Consider the following 19,986-nt stretch of genomic DNA (forward strand, 5'->3'; position numbering starts at 1 on the left):
AGGGGTTCCGTTTGAACCCTTACATTCCATAGATATTAAGTTATTATCTTGGAAAGTTTTGTTTTAGGTTGCAATTTCTTCCGCTAGAAGAGTTTCTGAGTTATCTGCTCTGCAGTGTTCTCTGCCCTATCTGGTCCATGCAGATAAGGTGGTTTTTACGTACTGAGCCTGGTTTTCTTCCGAAGGTTGTTTCCAACAAAAATATTAACCAGGAGATAGTTGTACCTTCTTTGTGTCCGAATCCAGTTTCATAGAAGGAACGTTTGTTACACAATTTGGACGTTGTCCGTGCTCTAAAATTCTATTTAGATGCTACAAAGGATTTCAGACAAACATCTTCCTTGTTTGTTGTTTATTCTGGTAAAAGGAGAGGTCAAAAAGCAACTTCTACCTCTCTATCTTTTTGGCTTAAAAGCATCATCAGATTGGCTTATGAGACTGCCGGACGGCAGCCTCCTGAAAGAATCACAGCTCATTCCACTAGGGCCGTGGCTTCCACATGGGCCTTTAAGAACGAGGCTTCTGTTGATCAGATATGTAAGGCAGCGACTTGGTCTTCACTGCACACTTTTACCAAATTTTACAAATTTGATACTTTTGCTTCTTCTGAGGCTATTTTTGGGAGAAAGGTTTTGCAAACCGTGGTGCCTTCCATCTAGGTGACCTGATTTGCTCCCTCCCATCATCCGTGTCCTAAAGCTTTGGTATTGGTTCCCACAAGTAAGGATGACGCCGTGGACCGGACACACCTATGTTGGAGAAAACAGAATTTATGTTTACCTGATAAATTACTTTCTCCAACGGTGTGTCCGGTCCACGGCCCGCCCTGGTTTTTTAATCAGGTCTGATGATTTATTTTCTTTAACTACAGTCACCACGGTATCATATGATTTCTCCTATGCAAATATTCCTCCTTTACGTCGGTCGAATGACTGGGGAAGGCGGAGCCTAGGAGGGATCATGTGACCAGCTTTGCTGGGCTCTTTGCCATTTCCTGTTGGGGAAGAGAATATCCCACAAGTAAGGATGACGCCGTGGACCGGACACACCGTTGGAGAAAGTAATTTATCAGGTAAACATAAATTCTGTTTTTTATTTTGAGGGGGCTTTTTTATTTTCATAGTGAGAAGGTAAAAAAATTTAAAATTTGATAATTTTGTTTATTTTCTGTAATCTTAGATTTTTTTTATTTTATGTAATTGTAGCTTAAAGGGACATTATACACTCATTTTTTCTTTGCATAAATGTTTTGTAGATGATCTATTTATATAGCCCATAAAGGTTTTTTTTAAAATAAATGTATAGTTTTGCTTATTTTTAAATAACATTGCTCTGATTTTCAGACTCCTAACCAAGCCCCAAAGTTTTATGTGAATACTGTCAGCTACCTTCTCCAGCTTGCTCCTGTTTGTGTAAAGGGTCTTTTGATATGCAAAAGAAGGGGGAGGGGGGGGAGTGTCTTATTTGCCACTTGCAGTGGGCTTTCCAGCTACCTTTTCAACAGAGCCAAACTGACAGCTTCTAAGTAAGTTTTTAAAAAGTTTTATACTGGATTTTTATATCAGTATCTGTGCATATTCTTTATAGTAGTGTCTATTACATGCAGTTATAAGAAAATGAGTGTATACTGTCCCTTTAAAGGGACAGTCTACTCCAGAATTTTAATTTTGATAAGATTGTCCCTTTAATTTATACTTTATTTTTAAAGTAGTGTTAGTTTTTTTATTTTAATAGTTAGTAACTTTAGTATTTTGTAATTTAGGTAATGTGTGTTCATTTTGGGGGTAATAGGTTAGGGGGTGTTAGGTTAGGGGGTGTTAGGGCTTTGGCGGTTTAGGGGTTAATACTTTGATTGGTTTATTGCATTGTGGGCTTTGGCGGGTTAGGCGTTAATACTTTAATAGGTAGTTTGCATTGTGGGTTAACGGCGGATTAGGGGTTAATAGTTTTATTAGGTAGTTTGAGACATTGTGTTCACCTTGTGATCTTATACCATCTTGGATTGAGCAGGATATTTTTTCTTAGACTGTGCACCCCCTACAGAACTCAGGTGATAATACTTTGGGACTATTTATCACCGAATTCTGCAATAATTGGGAATAGATGGGTCCAACAGTCTTTGATGATCCAGTTTTTTCAAGGCCTAGGCTCATATCCTACTGAATTCCAGATCTTTTTTTTTGAAAATCTTTTTATTGAGAGTATCACACATGAAAACACATAGTTACATCAGATATCAAAAGAACACCAGAATCAAGCACCAACACAGTTGGGCACATTGTCATATATTAATCTTTCAACATAACCTTAGCTCCGATGTTTGTAACATATTTATGTCATGAACATGTCCCAAATGTGTTTACCTCTCACAAATTTTGTATTTTAGAACACCCCCCACTCCCACCCCTCCGCCCTCCCTAACCTCTACCCAAACTGTCAAAACTCCCTCCCACACCCTGTCAGCCCATACTTATAGGACCTCATGGATTAGCTTTTTAAGATGTCACATAGTGAACAGCGTGAAGAGGGGAAAGGAAAAAAAAAAAAAAAGGGGGGGAAAGGAGGGGAAAGGAAGGGATGCAACTGTCTCCCCCATCTCCCTCTGTAGTCTTTAGGAGTTTCTAGGATAAAGTATGTGTGCCCACTCACCCCTCAAGGAGTTCTCCAAGAATATCTCAGAGTGCTGAAATGGTAGTAAAATCTGTCTTTGAATTTGGAGTTCAAAGGTCAAAATCAGTCTGCGCCATTTCCTTAAAAACAAGTTAAGCCTATTAACGACGTCTACCCTGGTGTCTACCTGCTCTATAAATAAGTGAGTTTTCAGGATGTTACGAAAGTAAGCTATAGTAGGTCTTGTCCTCTTGGTCCAATGATTTAGGATACACTTTCGTGCAAGTAGGATAGTCATGGTCAGTTCTATGTCACAGTGTTTATATTGGGCATCCCAGTTTAGAAACAAGATATCAGTGGAATTGAGGGAGATTGGGATCTTCAATTTCTTGTTGATCCAATATTGCAATTTGTGCCAGAATTGTCGAATCACTGGGCAATCCCATATGCAGTGTAACAGACCCGGGGCCTCCGCCGCGCATTTAGAACATTTATTAGGGCAATTAGGTACCCACTTGACCAGTCTTTTAGGGGTCAGGTAAGCTCTATGTAAAAATTTAGTTTGGGTTTCTCTGAGATTCACCGAGAGAGTCGCCTTTCTAACTTTCTCCAATGCTTTCCGAGTCTCCTCCACTGTAATCCCCGGGACTCCCTCCCTCTCCCATCCCATCACAGCAGACGACTGTATTTTCGTCAGTCTATCCTGTAAAAAGGTTTGATAGATCTCTGATAGAGAGAATCTGCCCATTTTAAAAAGGGATTGAGTAAGTCGAAAAGGGGAACCATCCCAGAAGTCCGGATTATCCCTAATCAGTGTGTTCAAATAATGACGCGTCTGCAAGTACGCATAAAAGTGAGCATTCGGAAGATTAAACTCCCTTTGCAGCGTAGAAAAGGATTTTACCGAGTGAGTCAGGGGCTCCAGTAGGGATCCCACCGACTTCAGTCCCAGCTTCTCCCAATAGTCAAAGGGTTTCATATCTAACCCTGCTGGGAAGTCCGGATTGTTGTGGAGGGAAGAAAGACAGAGCTGTGGCAGCTTTTTTTCAAGAATTTATGTGCCTGGCGCCAGGCTCTTAATGGGTCACGGTATAGCAAGTTCATGTCCACCAATTTAGCCGCTCCAGATTTCGCCATGTGTGGCAAATATGCCAGGGAGATACCCCCATGGGCTGCACGTTCCAAGTTAGGCCTGTAAAAATGTTGTGTATCCACCTGCCAGTCTAGAACCAAACGGATCAGTGATGCCCAGTTGTAAAGCTTAAAGTCCGGCAGGGAGAGACCCCCCTTTAGGTATGGCATAGATAATTTATCTGCCAATATTCGGGGTTTACCCCCCCTCCAGACAAAGAGTCGGGTTGCTGCATTCAATAATTTCACATCTGAGTTCGTCAGTAACAGAGGCAGCATAAGTAGCGGGTATAGGAAGCGGGGAAGAACCACCATCTTCACTAGGCTGATCCTACCCGTTAGCGACAAGGGAAGAGATTTCCAGCTTCTCATTAAACTACAGAGCTTGGTGCACAGGGGGGTTAGATTCATAGAGTATATCTTATTAGGATTAACAGGGATATGAATTCCAAGATAAGTTAGACTCTGTGAGGCCGGTACAAACGGGTAGTCATGCACACTGCCTTTTTTTTTTATTTAACCATAGGATCTCTGATTTTTGCATATTGACTTTGTACCCCGAGAAGGAGCTGAAGTCGCTCAAGGTTTGCAAAATCAAGGGGATATGCAGCTTCGGATCCTGCACAAACAACATCATATCGTCTGCATATAATGCCAGCTGTTGGGTGGGCCCCTCCCATGTCGATACCTGGGAAGATTTGGCATAGCTTTACTGCCAGTGGTTCTAGGGCCATATTGAATAGGAGCGGCGACAGGGGGCAGCCTTGTCTAGTGCCTCGCCCCAAAGTCACATTGGGAGAGAATGTGTTGTTTACACATATGTTCGCAATGGGAGAGGAGTATAGGTTTTTGAGGAAAGCCGTGAAGGGGCCTGAGATATTGAACTTGGTCATAGTGTGAAACAGGTGACTCCATTCCACCCTATCAAAGGCCTTCTCTGCGTCCAGGGACAGCAGGAAGGCCTCTGGAAGCGGCTTGTTCACTCCATTGTGATTTCCATCCCAGAAATACCGGAGCAAGTGTAGCACTCGTCGGATATTAACTACTGATGATCTTGCATGCATAAAGCCGGTTTGGTCTTCATGGATCACCTCTGGCAGGATGAATTTGAGGCGCTCTGCAAGTAGTTTCGTAAGAATCTTATAGTCTGCATTAAGCAGCGATATCGGTCTATACGATTCAGGGAGAAGAGTGTCTTTTCCCGATTTGGGGATAAGGGTAATATAAGCCGCTTAGAACGAACTGGACGGAGTGTCGGCTGCCGAAAAGTATGTCGTGAACAGGTCTGTCAACACTGGGACTACCTGTGGCTTCAGCATGCGATAAAACTCGATAGGCAGCCCATCAGGGCCAGCCGCTTTGCCCAATGCTAGTGATGCTATCGTTTTACCAACTTCTTCCCTAGAGATAGGCGCATTCAGCTTGTCCAACTGATCGTCTGAGATCCGTGGTAAGTGGATTGAGCTCCAGAAGTCTCTTAGGACCTCTTCAGAACAGTTTTGGTCACTGGTGTACAGCCGGGAGTAGTAGGAGGCAAATGCCTCTGCTATTCTCTTGGGTTCCCTGACCACTTTGTCACCGTCTCTGATGGCAGGTATAAAGCGTTTTGAGGTTTTTAAATTGACCAAAGAGGCCAACAACCTACCCGACCTGTCACCGTACCTGTAGTATTTACCTCTGGTCCTTAATAGGGTCTGAGATGCCTGATAAGCCAGAAGTGCGTCATACTCATTTTTGACAGCAATGTATTTCTGATGATGCGACCTTGTAGGTCCATTACGATAAGTTGAGTAGGCGGCAGCTAAGCCGGTTCTAAGTGCTTCCAGTCTCTCTGCATGCACTTTTCTTTTGCGGGAGAGAAAAGCCAAGATGTCCCCTGCTAACACCACTTTCGCAGTTTGCCAAAAAAGTTTGGGTGTTGCCAGATGTTGCGAATTGGTCGAGTGGAAATCATCCCAGCACTTGACCATGTACTGCTGGAATTCCTGAGATGTGATTAGGTATTGTGGGAACCTGAGAGTTCGCCTCTCATTTGGAGGATCTACCGCATCAAGGAAGAGCCCCACAGGGGCATGGTCAGACACCATCACCTCTCCTATCTTGGCATCTATGATCCGCGGGATCAAAGAGTTAGAGGTCAGAAACATGTCAATGCGGGACATTATGGGCAAAGCCCGGGAGACACATGTATAGTCTCTTCCGTCCGGATAGAGTTTGCGCCAAATGTCAACAACATCCAGAGAGGAAGTTAGAGCTTGAAAAATTTCAGATTCAAATTTACCATCCGATTGGACTTGCGTTCCAGGGGCAGCCCTAGAGGCATCCCTGAGCCTGTCACACCGCGGGTTGGGAGCCAAGTTAAAATCCCCTCCGATGATAAGGGCAGAGCCCAGAAAAGGAGTCAGGACTCCAATCAGCTTTTCCCAGAACATCCTATCCCTCTGGTTGGGGGCATAAACATTACATAAAACATATTTTTTATTGGCTATTGTGGTTTGTACAACAAGGTACCGGCCCTCTGGGTCCTTAGTCACTACCGTGTCTGTGAGGTCTAGTTTCTTCCCAAATAAAATTGCTACACCTCGGCTGGCACTCTTATATGAAGCAAACTCAGCTTTACCCACCCAGTCTCTCTCTAATTTAGAGTGTTCGATATCAGTCAGGTGCGTCTCTTGCAAGAACGAGACATTAGCTCTTTTTTTCCTCAATTGAGTAAGTATGGTCTTTCTCTTTATAGGGGAGTGAATACCTCCCACGTTCCAGGAGTATATATTAAATTATAGTATTAAGTAAGATATTTCGTGAGAGAGACAAAAAAAAAAAGGGGGTGGAGGGAAGGGAATAGGGGATCTTCACGCTGTCACATACCTCTTGATAGATTTCAGTTTTCCAGTGTAATACAGGGTCTTGTGAGCTACAAAAGGACAACAAGATACAGAATGTCAACCAAACATAAACACAGCTTATATCAGTGAGTAGCTTATTACAACCTAATTTGCTGAACAAACATTCTACACCAGGTCCTAAGAGTCCCCGCTGCAGGGCCAGGGGAAGGCTATTCCAGCCCCTTGGTAGCAGTTGTAAATGCAATGTAGAGAGACCAGTAGGTAGACCACTGTTTTCTAACATACAATATTCAGCGATCTCAGGAGACATAAATATAAGCAGGGTAAGCATCAACAGGTTAAACCTTGCATAAGAAAGTAAGCCCATGTTATTGGGCATTGGTCTCGGTATTATTACTATAAGCAATTTCAGGAACTCAAACATTAAACTTATAAACAATCTAAACTTATACATTATCAACCTGGGTGTCCAAGGATTGGGCAACCACCTTCTAGTTTCGGCTGCTGCAGCCATTTAACGCATTATAATGGAGAAAATGTAAGCGTTGCGAATGTGTCAAAGTCTTCATCCCTCCCCACCTCTTGCTCTCCCTGGGCTCATTCCTCCATGTTCTACTTCTAGAAAAGCTTGCGCTGTCTCTGGTGAGTCAAAAAATTTGGGTCCCCTCGGGGTGGAAATTTTCAATTTGGCCGGGTACAGCAAGTAAGCCTGTCTACCCTCACGGTGTAATCTAGAGCATAGCGCAGAGAATTCCCTACGCCTTTTCATCAAGTCTACAGAGTAGTCCTGAAACAGCAGGAGCCTGGAGTTATCATAGGTTAGGTCCTCAACTCTTCTATATGCCCTCAAAACGGTGAGTTTAGTTTGGAAATGGAGGAACTTTATCATTACTGGGCGAGCCTGAGCGTCGCGATCCATGGCGGGTCTTTCTGGACCTACTCTATGTGCCCGCTCAACACTCCCCACCAACTTTTCAGATGGGATATCTAGCAGTGTCGGGAGAACAGTTTCTACAAATTTTTAAATTTCTGTTGGTTTAATCGATTCAGGGAGCCCCAGGAGGCGAACATTATTGCGCCTCGAGCGGTTCTCGAGGTCATCAATTTTTTGCTGCAGAGCCAGAGAGTGTTTTTCTAGGGCCTCTAATTTACTAGTGGTAGAAACCTGCGTGTCCTCGAGATCAGAGATCCTGGTCTCTGCTTCAGTTACTCTAGTGGAAAATTGTTTCACCTCCTCCGCCAGGGTGTCTACTCCCTTTTGGAGGTTTTCTATCTTGGGCAAAAACAGGGTGGAGATCTGCTTGACTATAGGGTGTGGATCAAGTAAAGTGTGGTCTTGCTGAACCTCATAAGAAGGTCCTTGGGCTACAGCCTCCGATCCCTGTCTGGCTCTGCGCTCTGCATTCTTATTGCGGTTTGCCATTGGGTCAGGTATAAGATATTTCTCCATGCACACACACAGCTATGTTTTAAGGTACACCATACATCAGATTTCTTACTAAGAGAGTAATGGATTTGTGAAAGTCACAACAAATGTATCTATATGACCACAAATATAAGGACCAGCAAAACACAATTCCTATTAAATATTGTACACCATAGCACACTTATTACAGGAGGATATGATCGGTATGTTTATCAGACCAAGACCTAGAAATAACATTCAGCAGTGTGGTTAACAGTTAGGCTACAAGATATACCTTTCAGTTGGTGCACTCTCCTTGAGTATAGATTATAGCCGGTACACGATGTGTCACACACATTCATTCCATTCAGTTACAACCACTCCCAATTGACCCAACCACACACCATTCACAGACTTAATTATAGGCCTTCTAAAATCTATGTACTGGTATCACAGTGTTCGTGACAAGTCAGGTCAGATATCCTGCATAAATACGGCTACCAGTGGGGCAAGGTGCTGCGGTACGGGTCTCCCAGCCCCAGGTGTGAGTGTCTTTTCATCCGTTATGTGAGGTTAGGTGAGAGGCCTCAAAGTTTGAGTAGTACAGGTCACTGTGTGTAAGTTCTGCTGGGTGGTAGTCCCAGTTGTCACCGTTCAAAAGAAGCAGTGAGCAGCGCTCAGCCTGGGTTCAACGCTAGCCACGAGGTATTTTGTTAAGTGTTGCGTAGTGGTAAGTCCTGTGACTCTGCTAGGGAAGTAAGGATGTCTTTGATACCTGATGCAATACACTCAGTGGCAGCTTAGTTATAGTCCTTTCAATGCCTTCAGGGCCAAACCGCCAAATGCCACTCGCCTAACACCAAGAGCAAAACAAGTCAAAAGGCCCTGCAGATGTAAAACTGTATGCGGGACAAGATGCTGTAGCAAGGGCCTCAGCGTGTGTAAGGCCCGTATCGCCGTATGTATGCCCTATCAGAATGCAGCCCTGAGTATCCCCGATGAATAGGAGTTTGGGACAGGGTCCACTCTAGGTGCAGGGATAGCCACGAGGTAATTTTAGTGGATGGCGTGTAACAAAAGCCCCAGTAGTTCCTCTAGGGGGACCGGAGTGTCTCCGATGTCCGTGTAAGGCAAAGGCTGAATAGCAAAACTTTCAGTGGCAGTCCGTTTTTTAATTCTGTGCAGCTTACTGTTTTTGCCACAGCCATGCAAAAGGGTGTGGGAGGATAAGAGGGGGCGACCGCCAGGGGCCTGAGAATATTACTTTAGGCCCGGTATCAATGTGTATCGTAAGTGTTCCTCTCCCTCAGCCACCCAGCACCCCAGGCAGTGTGCCTCAGTCAGTTCTTACCCTCCGATCTCGGCTCCGTGGATGTCACCTAACCGTCACCAAAGATGGCGCCGGCTTTCGCGCCAAAGGGGATTTCACTGCCTGAGAAGACCCGGTGCCCCCTCCGTCGGCGTCTATTCCTCCAAGATCCTCGCACCAAGCCCTGCCGATCTTACAGAGGTTCCCACAGCTGAAGTGGAGGCTTGGGGAACCCGGTGGCAAGTTTCCTGGGACAGCGGCACTCCGGGTCTCTCACCCGACTCTCTCTGTCCTTAACAAAGGCCGATCCAGTCTCTTGTGTGTGCAGCACTCCAATCCCCTTCTCACAGCGATGTGAAAGCCTTTTATTTCTGCTCAAGGTGAATTCTCATGCAGTCAGGGTCTGCTGCGAGTCTCCGGTGGTGGAGCGTTGTCTTGCTCACGCGATCTATGTGGGGCCCAGTTAAGTTCTAGTCCCCCACTCCGGGTAGCAACTTCTACCAAGGAAAGATTGTTGGGCGCAGGGTCTATCAGCCTCTCAGTTATTTGGTATAAATTTTATGTTCCAAGCTGTTTATAGTCCTTAATTGAGATATAGGAGCATGGAGCTCTCTGCTTCTGCTGCTTACCCTCAGGCCCGCCCACCGGAAGTCTCGAATTCCAGATCTTTTATTCCAACTTGGACCCTTGGTCCTCAATGCTCTATTAGATTCAACTTTCAAACCTTTTTGAGAAGTTTTTCCGTTTAGTTTTTGACCTTGAAAACTGTGTTTTGGTGGCTATCACTTCGGCTAGACGTGTTTTAGAATCACAAGCTCTCTGAGTTAAAGACCCTTACATTGCCTTTAATCAGGATAAAGTGGTATTACGTACTGTCCTGATAAAAATAGGCACAAGAAAAACCTCTTTATCGCTTTGATGTGGTTCACTGTTTACATATCTGCATCAAAAGAACTCAATTTAGCTGTTAATTGGAGAAACTCTTTGTCATTCTAAAGTTCCAAAACATGGTCAGCCTCCTGCAAAAACTATGTTTTCTTATTTAATAAATTTCTAGAGTCTACATTGGATAAGCTCTTTGTCATTCCTAAAGGTCCACGACAAGACCAACCTCCTGCAAAAAAAAAAAAAAAAAGCTTTCTTATTCAATCAATTTCAAGAGCCTACAAACAAAGAAATAAATCAGTCCCTGAATGGTTCAGGGCTCATTCTACAAGCGCTGTCTCAATATCATGGACTTTTGAGGCTGATGCTACCTTGACTGAGATTTGCCATGGAGCTGTTTTCAAAGTCTTCCAATACATTTGTTTCTCACTATAAACTGGATGTTCGTCAGTCTTCTGCTGCAAGCTTTGGTTGAAAGATCTTAACTTTCAACCAAGGGGGCCAAGATAAATATAAATTATCAGTCAAATAAAAGCAATGTATATACTTAACACTTACCAGGTCCCCCGTACTTCTCTGTCAACCTTTCTGTTTGGACTTCACTGGAGTAGGAGGAGAGACAGAAAGGAAGTCACCTTTATACATGTAAATGAGGAAGTGTTCTTTTCTGTACATGTCCCTCCAGAGAGGATGTTTCTCTCTGATATTACTAAGGGATATGGGCCAAGATATAGGAATTGCTTTTATTTGGCTGATAATTTCTAGTTTTCTCATTTGTTTGAAACAAAGGTACACGTTAACCCTTATTTCCAAGAGGGAAAGCTCTTCTTTTGAATTTAGGGACAGTTATCCATCTGCTATGCAGGTGATTATCATGTGAAAATGGTGAACACCTAGCATGCTGGATTGCAGGGAATGATTTTATGGAGAGGAGATAGCAGAAACTCTCCCCATGATAAAAAAAAGAGAAATTCCCTCTCTTGAAAGAAATGAGAAGCCCCCTGGCCTACTAACATGCAGTTTAAGAAAGTCTTTGGATTATTTACATGATCATTTATTGACTTGCTGACATTGTATACCATCTTTCTATTATTAAGTTTAATCATTATACTTTGAGGTACCGTCTAAGATTCAATCTAAATAACTGCAGTATAAATAAACTTTTACAAAATCCACAAATCCTTTATGATCGCTATAGTTCTCAAGGAGACACTGTTCTTTCATTTCTCTCACAACCATCGGGAGATCCTGGGATTTTTTTGTCAAGGGTAAATATTAATAAATTACAGCACTACCTTTTGAGACAGCATCATCCCCTTGCATTTTTACTCTTGCAGTGGAACTAAGGAGAAGAGGTTTCCTTATTTTGGTTCTTGTACTATATACTATTAGTGAGCCAGGAAGAGATCCAAGTGATATGTTAAAGATTTCCTTAGCCAACATGACTAATTTGCCATATCTCTAATAATAGGGAGGAACAAAAATTAGCACATTACATCAAGACAACAATTTTCTCTTGATCTTGAATACATTTAGCCATCCTAGAAACAGTATATCTTCCTGGCCTTCAGAACACTGAGGCAGACTAGGTGGCTAGTTACTAGCATGCAACTCCTTCTGCTTGAGTTTGGAGAAGATCCGCTCCCTACCTCCAGCTACTCACGAAGATATGTTTCCCTGAACGGAAGTCTTGTACTATTGCATTCTCCACCTCACCGGATTGTCTGGTTAAGTGTAACAGACCACCATTCGTCTGGAAGCTTTGACCCCTCCTCCACCTAGTGCAGTTCATACCAGCAGTTGGTGTACTCTAAGCCAGAGGGATTTTGCTTTATAAGGGTTTTACGAGAGTGATGGAGCTGATGCATATCATGCTGTTATAATGCTTTAACTTAAGAAAGATTCCTTTCAACACAGAGATTGCCTTGCACAGTAACAGTGTGATGTGTGATTTTTTTTTTATATCTTCTTTTCTTCTTCATTTGCAGGCAATTATTATCTCTTTTTTTCAATTTTTGTAATTTTGGTGTTTGGGTTATTGTATTTACTATGTGATATATATGTGTATGCAATTATTTTTAATTTTAAGTTGTTACGGCTAATAAATTATTTTAGCATTCTAAATCTTTTAATTTTCTTAGCACTTGTACTAAAAAAATCAACAAAGTATTTTCAGGAACCACAACTTTCAAATTAGTAAGTATGAAAATTATTAATATTACCAGAAGGTGTTGTAGTGGGTGCGGAGGAGAATAGAACATTTGTCCATATTTGGTGGTGTCCTCTTTTGGGAGGGGATGTTGACAGCTATAGATAAAGTTTTTCATATGCCTCTATCATAAGCTCCCTAAATAAATGTATAAACCCAAGCTCTCCATACTATATATATATATTTTTTTGTAAACATCTTTTTATTCATTTCAAAGAGTTTGTACAGTATAATATCATAATAAAACAAAAGACAAAAATGATCAAACAAAAAGAAGGTACAGAGTTGTTCCACATAGGTATTAACGAGATCAAGAGTCCTCTGTAGAGATTACATGGCTTGGGTTGTATCTACTAAGTGATACAAAATGGATTCAAGAGTCCATAACGAACAACCAAACAAGCTTTAAAGTTCATGTATCTTTAGTCTATTCCAAATAGTCGTCTTCTGGTATCATCAGAAAAACAAACCCCAATATATCTTAAAAAACAAACATAAAGAAGAGAGAGAAGAAAAGAGGGAAAAGGTGGGAGTAGAGAGAAAAAGGATGGAGAGAGAAGAATAAGGAGGGAGGGTATGGAAAACCGGTCATATCTCCAAATATGAAGCTTGTAAATGTCTCCTATGTATGTTGCGTAAATCTGCTTCTATTGTTTTAGTGTATCCCAATAAAATTTGATATTATGGTATATGTCTAGTCTGTTTTGTAGTAGGAGTATTCTTCTATGTCTAGTAGCTCCTGTGTTCTTTTAACCCATTCTAAGTGTGTAGGTACTACATCTGATTTCCACGATCTACTCCATACTATATTTTATTCTAAATAGCACTAGGGTGTAATTCCAAAACAATGGATCCCTGATGCCGTACCAACCGATGGAAAAGCACAACACGCCATCTCATTATTAGAAGATCATTATTTGGAAACAGGAGATATGAAGGATTGTGAATATATAAAACCACTATGGTAGAATTACAAATAACCATAATTTGTAGGAATAATAAATAAACACATTCACAATTTATCGTGAATTAGAGCATGCTAAATTAAAGGGACAGTAAAGTATAATTTAAACTTTCATGATTCAGTGCATGCAATTTTGAACAACCTTGCAATTTACTTTAAAGGGACACTCAAGTCAAAATTAAACTTTCATGATTGAGATAGAGCAGCCATTTTAAACAACTTTCCAATTCGCTTCAATTAGCAAAATGTGCACAGTCTTTTTATATTTAAACTTTTTGAGTCATCAGCTCCCATTGAGCATGTGCAAGAATTCACAGAATATACGTATATGCATTTGTGATTGGCTGATGGCTGTCACATGATACAGAGGGAGTGGAATTAGACATAACTAAAATTTGTCAGACAAAAATCTACCACTCATTTGAAGTCCAGACTAAGTGCTATTGCGTTGTCTTTTTATTGTGCATTTGTTGATTATGCAAATCTACTCTATTAAGTGATCATTTAAAGGGACAGTCAACACCAGAATTTTTGTTTAAAAAGAAAGATAATCCATTTATTACCCATTCCCCAGTTTTGCATAACCAACACAGTTATATAAATACACAGTTCTTTTGACAGACTTGCTTATTAGCCAATCAGTGCTCACTCCAGGGTAACTTCACGTGCATGAGCTCAATGTTATCTATATGAAGCACATGAACTAATGTCCTCTAGTGGTCAAAATATATTCAGATTAGAGGCAGTCTTCAAGGTCTAAGAAATTAGCATATGAGCCTCCTAGAAATAGATTTCAACTAAGAATACCAAGAGAACAAAGCAAAATTGGTGATAAAAGTAAATTGGAAACCTGTTTAAAATTACATTACCTATATAAATCATGAAAGGTTTTTTTTAACTTTACTGTCCCTTTAAGCAAATATGCTTCATTATTGTTGTACCCTTTGATGAAGTGTAAATCTAGATAGTTTTAGGAGCAGCAATATACTACTGAGTGCTAACTGAACACAGTGGGTGAGGCAATGACTAGAGGCATATATGAGCATTCACCTATTTGCATCTAGCTCCCAGTAGTGCATTGCTGCTCCTAAGCATACCTAGATATGATCTTCAGCAAATAATACCAAGAGAACAGAGCAAATTTGATAGTACATTTTGTTTGACTTTGGTCACTGTACTACAAATTAGTTATTATAGCTACTGTAGAGTATTAATTTATGGGAAATTGTTCCTTTTTTTCATACTTGAAATAGATTTTTTTTCTCATTAAAACCATCACCTAGGGCATGCCCATAACAATGGGCTGAGCCTGTCGATAAGGCAAACCTACTAATGTTATCTATGTTAGGTAGCAAAACCAACTATTTCACATACAAAATCTCTTGCTCATACCCCCATTTTGAGATTAATCAGGTCGCATTGAGCAGTCTTATCCGAAATCCAGCCCCGAAATACCAGGCAATCCTTGTTAGAACAAAGAGCATGGCAACCCCAGACAATAATTTCGGCCTTCTAATACTGCAATATAATATAAATACTTTTTGTTTATTTTTCTTTTTTCACCATTATTTGTGAAATATGATTTGTAATTATTTTGTTCCTACACTGTCATGTGTCTGCCCTTAGACCCGGGGACTGGCACGATAACATTTTTCTTATCAATATATTTTAATTAAATTGTATGAAATGTATACAAATTTTGTTTTGCAAATTATTCATATTGCTTTGTACTTAAAGGGACACTGAACACAAATTTTTTCTTTTGTAATTCAGATAGAGCATGCAATTTTAAGCAACTTTCTAATTTACTCCTATTATCAATTTTTCTTCGTTCTCTTGCTATCATTATTTGAAAAAGAAGGCATCTAAGCTTTCAGTACTCTGGACAGCACTTTTTTATTGGTGGATGAATTTATCCACCAATCAGCAAGGACAACCCAGGTTGTTCACCAAAAATGGGCTGGCATCTAAACTTACATTCTTGCATTTCAAATAAAGAGAATGAAGAAAATTTGATAATAGGAGTAAATTAGAAAGTTGCTTAAAATTTCATGCTCACTCTGAATCACAAAAGAAATTTTTTGGGTACAGTGTCCCTTTAAGTGATTGTTCCTAGTACATTTGTAAATGCATAGTGTAAAAGACACAAAAAATTTACGCTCTCATTACATATGATCTCCAAGCTGCTTCATACAAACACTTGTGCAGTTATTGTTTTTGGTAGTTTGTTTTTATAAAATTATTGCAAATACTTTTTCTATATTTTGCATTGCCTAATCCAAGTAATAAAATACAGTTATTATCATATTATCTTTTATTTTTCAACTCGTGTTGCATTATTGTATTATAACATAAGTTTGCTGATTGCATATTCCTACGGTTTGCTTAGTAATTGGTTCACTATAGGGGTAGATTTATCAAGCTATGATGGACAGGGGCCTACATATGCGCCCCTGTCCGCCCCAGCTAGCCTGTGACGGGCTGAATTCCTCTGCCGCAATTCAGCATTGCACAAGCACGATATTTTGCGCTCTTGTGCAACGCCACCCCCTGCCCGCGCACAACCAATCTCCCCAGGTCGGACAAAACTGGGGAGATTAAAATTCTCCACCTAAGAGGTGGCGAAGAAGTTAGGGAAGCAGCGATCTGATGACCACTGCTTCATAAATATGGACTGCATGTTCTCTTGTGAGAACCTGCAGTCGTAGGGGGGGAAAGGCTGGCAAAGCCTTTGATTAATCGACCCCTATATATCATTGTAAGTTTTTAATATGTATGAAATTGTCTTACATCATATCTTATAATATCTTGTCCTAGTTATACTTTGTGGCACATGCAAAAGAGCTAGATAACAATTTCATTCTGTGAGTTGTTTTATGTTTAATATATTTTTCCCCTTACTATACAGTTACACATTATTCCTATTTTGTGGGAACCATTATCGCACACACAGATGTTGGTTTCCATCTGAAATATATGACACAAAAAAGCTATTTATTATCCTTTTCCCTGGTAGTCAACATAACACAATCACTTTATGCTTCACTACATGGATAAATATTTTTATAAGGAACAGTTGTGGCTGGGTTTCAAAAACCACTAGGTATGTTTTGTAACCTTTTCATGCTAAATATTACCTTACTGCAGAATCGTATACCAGTTTTCATGATACAGCAGTTCATATGGATATAGTAACATCTTCAGGCATTTATGTTGCAAATGTATGATTTGTTTTACATGTATTTGCATAGAAGTATTTTTTTCCACGTAATAGAATTTCTAAATGTGTACATTGGCCCTTTGAAGTGAAACGGTTTGGATACCCCTGTTTACACCTATAGTTATTAGTAATGACTCTCTAACAATGAATCTGTATTAGTTGCTGATATGAGGTAGGGAACTGCTGAAAGGGGAATGTAATTTTCCTGTGTTGCATTCTTTAATAGATTGTGTTGTGTATTGATAAAATGAAAAATTGCTGCTGCTTCTTCAGATTAAAAACTGATTAAGTGACCTGTTCTTGGTGTGCCTGCCTCAACTGTCATATGAAAGTGTGTGGGCGAGATGGATGGAAAACAAAACAAAATAAACTGCATTAACATCAGCCTTCTCTGTCATGTAGTTGTTTGATGTTCCTGTTCACGTGACACTAGAGTTGTGAAGACCCATTACTTATCATTGCTTTGTGATTATCAAAGACCTATTTGTAGTCACTATGTTTTGCAAATAGGTCTCCGGTTAAATATCACAATACTTAAGATGTTGATTGTTTTATAGTAAAAACATAATCTAACACATTTATTAACATTTCATTTGTTACTTATTGTTTTAAAATATATTTCTCCAACATAGGTGTGTCCGGTCCACGGCGTCATCCTTACTTGTGGGATATTCTCTTCCCCAACAGGAAATGGCAAAGAGCCCAGCAAAGCTGGTCACATGATCCCTCCTAGGCTCCGCCTACCCCAGTCATTCTCTTTGCCGTTGTACAGGCAACATCTCCACGGAGATGGCTTAGAGTTTTTTAGTGTTTAACTGTAGTTTTTATTATTCAATCAAGAGTTTGTTATTTTAAAATAGTGCTGGTATGTACTATTTACTCTGAAACAGAAAAGAGATGAAGATTTCTGTTTGTATGAGGAAAATGATTTTAGCAACCGTTACTAAAATCCATGGCTGTTCCACACAGGACTGTTGAGAGGAATTAACTTCAGTTGGGGGAACAGTGAGCAGTCTTTTGCTGCTTGAGGTATGACACATTCTAACAAGACGATGTAATGCTGGAAGCTGTCATTTTCCCTATGGGATCCGGTAAGCCATTTTTATTCAGACAGTAAATAAGGGCTTCACAAGGGTTTATTACGACTGTAGACATTTTCTGGGCTAAATCGATTCATATATTACCCATATTTAGCCTTGAGGAATCATTTAATCTGGGTATTTTTGTTAAATAATATCGGCAGGCACTGTTTTAGACACCTTATTCTCTAGGGGCTTTCCCTAATCATAGGCAGAGCCTCATTTTCGCGCCGGTATTGGGCACTTGTTTTTGAGCAGCATGACATGCAGTCGCATGTGTGAGGAGCTCTGATACATAGAAAAGACTTTCTGAAGGCGTCATTTGGTATCGTATTCCCCTTTGGGCTTGGTTGGGTCTTAGCAAAGCAGATACCAGGGACTGTAAAGGGGTTAAAGTTAAAAACGGCTCAGGTTCCGTTATTTTAAGGGTTAAAGCTTCCAAATTTGGTGTGCAATACTTTTAAGGCTTTAAGACACTGTGGTGAAATTTTGGTGAATTTTGAACTATTCCTTCATACTTTTTCGCAATTGCAGTAATAAAGTGTGTTCAGTTTAAAATTTAAAGTGACAGTAACGGTTTTATTTTAAAACGTTTTTTGTACTTTGTTATCAAGTTTATGCCTGTTTAACATGTCTGAACTACCAGATAGACTGTGTTCTGAATGTGGGGAAGCCAAGGTTCCTTCTCATTTAAATAAATGTGATTTATGTGACACTGAAAATGATGCCCAAGATGATTCCTCAAGTGAGGGGAGTAAGCATGGTACTGCATCATTCCCTCCTTCGTCTACACGAGTCTTGCCCACTCAGGAGGCCCCTAGTACATCTAGCGCGCCAATACTCCTTACTATGCAGCAATTAACGGCTGTAATGGATAATTCTATCAAAAAACATTTTAGCCAAAATGCCCACTTATCAGCGTAAGCGCGACTGCTCTGTTTTAGATACTGAAGAGCATGAGGACGCTGATGATAATGGTTCTGAAATGCCCCTACACCAGTCTGAGGGGGCCAGGGAGGTTTTGTCTGAGGGAGAAATTTCAGATTCAGGGAAAATTTCTCAACAAGCTGAACCCGATGTGATTACTTTTAAATTTAAGTTGGAACATCTCCGCGCTCTGCTTAAGGAGGTATTATCCACTCTGGATGATTGTGAGAATTTGATCATCCCAGAGAAACTATGTAAAATGGACAAGTTCCTAGAGGTCCCGGGGCTCCCAGAAGCTTTTCCTATACCCAAGCGGGTGGCGGACATTGTAAATAAAGAATGGGAAAGGCCCGGTATACCTTTCGTCCCTCCCCCCATATTTAAAAAATTGTTTCCTATAGTCGACCCTAGAAAGGACTTATGGCAGACTGTCCCCAAGGTCGAGGGAGCGGTTTCTACTTTAAACAAACGCACCACTATACCCATAGAAGATAGTTGTGCTTTCAAAGATCCTATGGATAAAAAATTAGAAGGTTTGCTTAAAAAGATGTTTGTTCAGCAAGGTTACCTTCTACAACCAATTTCATGCATTGTCCCTGTCACTACAGCCGCGTGTTTCTGGTTCGATGAGCTAGTAAAGGCGATCGATAGTGATTCTCCTCCTTATGAGGAGATTATGGACAGAATCCGTGCTCTCAAATTGGCTAATTCTTTCACCCTAGACGCCACTTTGCAATTGGCTAGGTTAGCGGCGAAGAATTCTGGGTTTGCTATTGTGGCGCGTAGAGCGCTTTGGTTGAAATCTTGGTCAGCGGATGCGTCTTCCAAGAACAAACTCCTTAACATTCCTTTCAAGGGGAAAACGCTGTTTGGCCCTGACTTGAAAGAGATTATCTCTGATATCACTGGGGGTAAGGGCCACGCCCTTCCTCAGGATAGGTCTTTCAAGGCCAAAAATAAACCTAATTTTCGTCCCTTTCGTAGAAACGGACCAGCCCCAAGTGCTACGTCCTCTAAGCAAGAGGGTAATACTTCTCAAGCCAAGCCAGCCTGGAGACCAATGCAAGGCTGGAACAAGGGAAAGCAGGCCAAGAAACCTGCCACTGCTACCAAGACAGCATGAAATGTTGGCCCCCGATCCGGGACCGGATCTGGTGGGGGGCAGACTCTCTCTCTTCGCTCAGGCTTGGGCAAGAGATGTTCTGGATCCTTGGGCACTAGAAATAGTCTCCCAAGGTTATCTTCTGGAATTCAAGGGGCTTCCCCCAAGGGGGAGGTTCCACAGGTCTCAATTGTCTTCAGACCACATAAAGAGACAGGCATTCTTACATTGTGTAGAAGACCTGTTAAAAATGGGAGTGATTCATCCTGTTCCATTAGGAGAACAAGGGATGGGGTTCT

At 41.0% G+C, this 19,986-nt stretch overlaps 1 protein-coding gene across 1 annotated transcript in view; it reads left to right on the plus strand.

Annotated features, from left to right (window-relative positions):
• Positions 1 to 19,986, plus strand: part of ZSWIM7 (zinc finger SWIM-type containing 7) — a 413,683-nt gene that overhangs the window by 123,182 nt on the left and 270,515 nt on the right. The window lies entirely within an intron of this gene.

The sequence above is a fragment of the Bombina bombina genome, chromosome 3, assembly GCF_027579735.1.
Source record: "Bombina bombina isolate aBomBom1 chromosome 3, aBomBom1.pri, whole genome shotgun sequence".
Lineage (NCBI taxonomy): Eukaryota > Metazoa > Chordata > Amphibia > Anura > Bombinatoridae > Bombina > Bombina bombina.